A 6,243-nucleotide genomic window follows, 5' to 3' on the forward strand; every position below is an offset into this window, starting at 1 on the left:
CCATTGAAACCAGCAACCACGTCAGTAAAAGTGGGACCTGACGTGGTGGGTGCTAGCGAAGAAGCTGTAAGCGTAAAAATAAAATAGGTTGAGTACACTTTGTGAAGACCCTCTCACCTGCAAAACTCTAAAGCTGGTTTTGGTTGAAGAAGCAGTGAGGCAGTTTAAGCACAAACCAGGTGCGAGGTCAGCAGCAATGTTAAGGCGCGACCCGAGCTATCACTAAGAAGCTAGTAATGAGGCCTCACGAAGACACCAATAAAACGAGCAGGATAGAACTGGGTGACAACATGAGAATCGATCCAGCTCGGAACTTGGCGACGGCGCAGGTTCATCGGCAAGGTTTCGTAAACACCATGCGTGTTGCTGTCATGCTCGCAAGTGTTGCGCAGTTCGATCATACTCTCGGTATGCCGCTCAGTGTGGGTGTACAAGCCAAAATTAACTTGATTAATCGGTGCTTCAAGAAGGCCGACTTAGCTGTGGTCGCAACGATGGAGACTTCGACTCCCTGTGGGAAGTGCAGTCCGGTTAATGACTCTAAGCTTCACGATGCTGTGGATAGCGAAAGCCCTTTCGCAATAGATCGTTTTTCCTGTCGAGCCGCCGCGCCAGAAACACAGAAGTTAAAGCCGCTAAAAGACAGGCTGAGGACGCTGACGTTTTCTCTCGGAGAGAGAACAATAAGTATGCCAAGATGGTGGTGAAGTATGCTCTTGAAACTATTGGCTCAGAATGAGACAAGCCAAAGTACATCACAAGCAAGAGTTTGGAGTCGTTTTGGTCGGTACCGGGGGTCAGCGCGATGAAGCCCAGAGTCGTTGAGGGATCACTTACAGACAATCTTATCGATCATCATATCGTCGCAGAAGCCACCAACATGATCGCAAGCCCGATCCCAGTGTAATCTTTTGGCCGATCCGAGGGCTGAGAACTACATCTGGATGTGCGTTATGGCGGCACATGGCTCCGTTTCCAAACAGGGACCTCATTTGTGACGGACAGCGCCCATGGGGTGCAAATTGTGCATGACTACTGCGGTCTGAACAACGGTAGAGATCAGCAATGGACCTCGGCTGTGCTTACAAAAACATGAAGCTACATATTTTCAAGTGACGATGAAGCTTAATGACGCCAAGTACGCAACAGCACCGCGCAATCAAGAGGCTATGACAACTCAAGTGTAGTGATGAAGGGATGAGAAGCAAGCTGTGCATCGAGCGCAGCGGCCGTAGAGAACGTTTTTGCTTGGAGTGCGAACGACGTTGATCGACGGACAAGCTAACATATTCAAATTCGAGCATAACGTAGCAAGAGCAAAACAACCGTTTTAGAGCATTATCGCAATTGAGTGTTTCGTACACGATGGAAGGTTTTTGTGGATTCATGGAAGTGGGATTTTGAGGATCTACCTACTATACGAGGTGTGGACCACCTAGGTTCGGCCACAACTTGACCAGGACACATACAGTACCAGCAGCACTCGGCGCTGCCAAGCCCGCGCGCCAACTCATCAGCCGTATTCAAACTGTCAAGTCTTCAAAGGGAGCCGATGATTGCGCAAGACAGCTGCATGCATTGCAGGCGACACGACATGGGCGGCTACGATGTCCAGGCATTGTGCAGCACCTCAATGACGGTACGGCTCCAGAGGTAACCTGTGCAGCAAGACGCACCAAGACGGACAACAAGATCACAACGAACGAGTTAGTATCGCTCAGCGGCACGCAGTGAAGAAGGCACTTACTCAAGAAGCAACAAACGCTGAATAATGAGGACGAGCTGCAGTGCGCATGGAATAGAGTTGCGGCCAGGACACCAAGCAATAAGGACCACGTATGCCGATCTATTCAATAAAGGAGGGGTGAGTGTATCAGATTTTCCTGTCGTACCACTTTATTGGTGCATCAGATTAGATAGGGTGTTATAAAAGGGGCTCTCTCAGTCACGTGTTCGGCTACAAAGTGGTTGGTCGGAGGAAACAGCACTTTTGCTTTCTCCTCACCAGCCCCAAGCACCCCTTCCGCCTCCCATCCGCCTCCCAAGGTCTAGTTTGGATATAATGCGCCACTTTGGTTAATAGCAGAGCAGGCAACATTGATGTTGTGCTTGAGCTGACACATATTAGTGCCCGTATAGTTCGTATACTCCGTTATGTATGTTCTTGGCGCTTTGATGCCACTCCAGCGTCTGCTTCGCAGGCGCAGCATCTGCCCACAGTTTACCTATAATTAGTGAAAATGCTACCTCTCATACCTGTCTATTAGAGATGAGGGCGACGAAGGTTTCTACAAGCGGCCGCCCTATTGCCATTATCTTATAATCGTACATGTGCCGTAACTGTGTCAATTGACTCTACACGTGATACGAGGTTCGCACTGCCCTTGTCTACAGATTATTTGTCGTATATCTAAATGTGAGAGTTGGCTCATCAAATCAGGCTTTTTGTATCGGTGTTGCTGCTGAGCTACATTCTACATTAAATGCCGTCCTTCGAGGCAAAACCGCCAAGAAGATATCAGAGGAGGGGATTGAACCCTCATTCTCGAGCGTGTGAAGCTCGCGTCCTAACTACTAGACGACACTGACATGTTCAACACGCATACACCATCAGACAAACAAAAAACAACATTACAGCACCACCAATCACTAGCGCGACCACGCACTTAGACTACACGTACACGCCTCCCTTGCCCGCCGCACGCACACATCAGACCACTCAGAAAAATTCATACTACGTCAATCACCACCGCCCTACGGTCCGAGAATGGACACCCGACTGAACGGCCCAGCGTCTTGCTTGTCGCTTACTCCGTCGGCTACACATGCTGCACAGAGCTTATATGGACGTCGCAGACCCTCTTGCACGTCGCACAGGCCATATCGGACTCTGCTAGATGACATCCATACCGCGCGAAGGTGAGCCAGACCGCGGTGGCCTGTTCGGCATCCCAATGGTCGACGGATTAAAACGACGCATGCAAAGTCCAGCTGACGCGACAGAGAGTATGGTGCGCCAACGTCAGCCTCGCAAAGCTAGCGGCAACAAAAGTGCGGTACGAGAGGCAAAAGAGCCAAGAAGATATCAGAGGAGGGGATCGAACCCTCGATCTCGGCGTGTGAAGCTCGCGTCCTAACCACTAGACGACACTGACACCCTCACCACACTTACATCATCAGACAAACAAAAAACACCATTACAGCACCACCAACCACTAGCGCGACCACGCACTTAGACTACGCGTACACGCCTCCCTTGCCCGCCGCACGCACACATCAGACCACTCAGAAAAATTCATACTACGTCAATCACCACCGCCCTATGGTCCGAGAATGGACACCCGACTGAAGGGCCCAGCGTCTCGCTTGTCGCTTACTCCGTCGGCTACACATGCTGCACAGAGCTTATATGGACGTCGCAGACCCTCTTGCACGTCGCACAGGCCATACCGGACTCTGCTAGATGACATCCATACCGCGCGAAGGTGAGCCAGACCGCGGTGGCCTGTTCGGCATCCCAATGGTCGACGGATTAAAACGACGCATGCAGAGTCCAGCTGACGCGACAGAGAGTATGGTGCGCCAACGTCAGCCTCGCAAAGCTAGCGGCAACAAAAGTGTGGTACGAGAGGCAAAAGAGCCAAGACGATATCAGAGGACGGGATCGAACCCTCGATCTCGGCGTGTGAAGCTCGCGTCCTAACCACTAGACGACACTGACACGTTCAACACGCATACACCATCAGACAAACAAAAAACACCATTACAGCACCACCAACCACTAGCGCGGCCACGCACTTAGACTACGCGTACACGCCTCCCTTGCCCGCCGCACGCACACATCAGACCACTCAGAAAAATTCATACTACGTCAATCACCACCGCCCTATGGTCCGAGAATGGACACCCGACTGAAGGGCCCAGCGTCTCGCTTGTCGCTTACTCCGTCGGCTACACATGCTGCACAGAGCTTATATGGACGTCGCAGACCCTCTTGCACGTCGCACAGGCCATATCGGACTCTGCTAGATGACATCCATACCGCGCGAAGGTGAGCCAGACCGCGGTGGCCTGTTCGGCATCCCAATGGTCGACGGATTAAAACGACGCATGCAAAGTCCAGCTGACGCGACAGAGAGTATGGTGCGCCAACGTCAGCCTCGCAAAGCTAGCGGCAACAAAAGTGTGGTACGAGAGGCAAAAGAGCCAAGAAGATATCAGAGGAGGGGATCGAACCCTCGATCTCGGCGTGTGAAGCTCGCGTCCTAACCACTAGACGACACTGACACGTTCAACACGCATACACTATCAGACAAACAAAAAACACCATTACAGCACCACCAACCGCTAGCGCGACCACGCACTTAGACTAAGCGTACACGCCTCCCTTGCCCGCCGCACGCACACATCAGACCACTCAGAAAAATTCATACTACGTCAATCACCACCGCCCTATGGTCCGAGAATGGACACCCGACTGAACGGCCCAGCGTCTCGCTTGTCGCTTACTCCGTCGGCTACACATGCTGCACAGAGCTTATATGGACGTCGCAGACCCTCTTGCACGTCGCACAGGCCATATCGGACTCTGCTAGATGACATCCATACCGCGCGAAGGTGAGCCAGACCGCGGTGGCCTGTTCGGCATTCCAATGGGCGACGGATTAAAACGACGCATGCAAAGTCCAGCTGACGCGACAGAGATTATGGTGCGCCAACGTCAGCCTCGCAAAGCTAGCGGCAACAAAAGTGCGGTACGAGAGGCAAAAGAGCCAAGAAGATATCAGAGGAGGGGATCGAACCCTCGATCTCGGCGTGTGAAGCTCGCGTCCTAACCACTAGACGACACTGACACGTTCAACACGCATACACCATCAGACAAACAAAAAACACCATTACAGCACCACCAACCACTAGCGCGACCACGCACTTAGACTACGCGTACACGCCTCCCTTGCCCGCCGCACGCACACATCAGACCACTCAGAAAAATTCATACTACGTCAATCACCACCGCCCTACGGTCCGAGAATGGACACCCGACTGAAGGGCCCAGCGTCTCGCTTGTCGCTTACTCCGTCGGCTACACATGCTGCACAGAGCTTATATGGACGTCGCAGACCCTCTTGCACGTCGCACAGGCCATATCGGACTCTGCTAGATGACATCCATACCGCGCGAAGGTGAGCCAGACCGCGGTGGCCTGTTCGGCATCCCAATGGTCGACGGATTAAAACGACGCATGCAAAGTCCAGCTGACGCGACAGAGAGTATGGTGCGCCAACGTCAGCCTCGCAAAGCTAGCGGCAACAAAAGTGCGGTACGAGAGGCAAAAGAGCCAAGAAGATATCAGAGGAGGGGATCGAACCCTCGATCTCGAGCGTGTGAAGCTCGCGTCCTAACCACTAGACGACACTGACACGTTCAACGTAAATACACCATCAGACCGACAGAAAACAACATTACAGCACCACCAATCACTAGCGCGACCACGCACTTAGACTACGCGTACAGGCCTCCCTTGCCCGCCGCACACACACATCAGACCACTCAGATTCATACTACGTCAATCACCACCGCCCTACGGTCCGAGAATGGACACCCGACTGAACGGCCCAGCGTATCGCCTGTCGCTTACTCCGTCAGCTACACATGCTGCACAGAGCTTATATGGACGTCGCCGACCCTCTTGCACGTCGCACAGGCCATATCGGACTCTGCTAGATGACATCCATACCGCGCGAAGGTGAGCCAGACCGCGGTGGCCTGTTCGGCATCCCAATGGTCGACGGATTAAAACGACGCATGCAGAGTCCAGCTGACGCGACAGAGAGTATGGTGCGCCAACGTCAGCCTCACAAAGCTAGCGGCAACAAAAGTGTGGTACGAGAGGCAGAAGAGCCAAGAAGATGTCAGAGGAGGGGATCGAACCCTCGATCTCGAGCGTGTGAAGCTCGCGTCCTAACCACTAGACGACACTGACACGTTCAATATACATACACCATCAGACAGACAGAAACCAACATTACAGTACCACCAATCACTAGCGCGACCACGCACTTAGACTACGCGTACACGCCTCCCTTGCCCGCCGCACGCACACATCAGACCACTCAAATTCATACTACGTCAATCACCACCGCCCTACGGTCCGAGAATGGACGCCCGACTGAACGGCCCAGCGTCTCGCCTGTCGCTTACTCCGTCAGCTACACACGCTGCACAGAGCTTATATGGACGTCG

The 6,243-nt window shown here is 52.9% G+C and overlaps 1 non-coding gene across 1 annotated transcript; it reads right to left on the reverse strand.

Annotated features, from left to right (window-relative positions):
- Window positions 1-2,516: 2,516 nt before the first annotated feature.
- PITG_28431 lies at window positions 2,517-2,589 on the reverse strand. Its single transcript has one exon. It is a non-coding gene; the product is annotated as a tRNA-Val (tRNA).
- Between the last annotated feature and the right edge of the window lie 3,654 nt (window positions 2,590-6,243).

The sequence above is a fragment of the Phytophthora infestans genome, genomic scaffold (assembly GCF_000142945.1).
Source record: "Phytophthora infestans T30-4 supercont1.37 genomic scaffold, whole genome shotgun sequence".
NCBI lineage: Eukaryota > Oomycota > Peronosporomycetes > Peronosporales > Peronosporaceae > Phytophthora > Phytophthora infestans.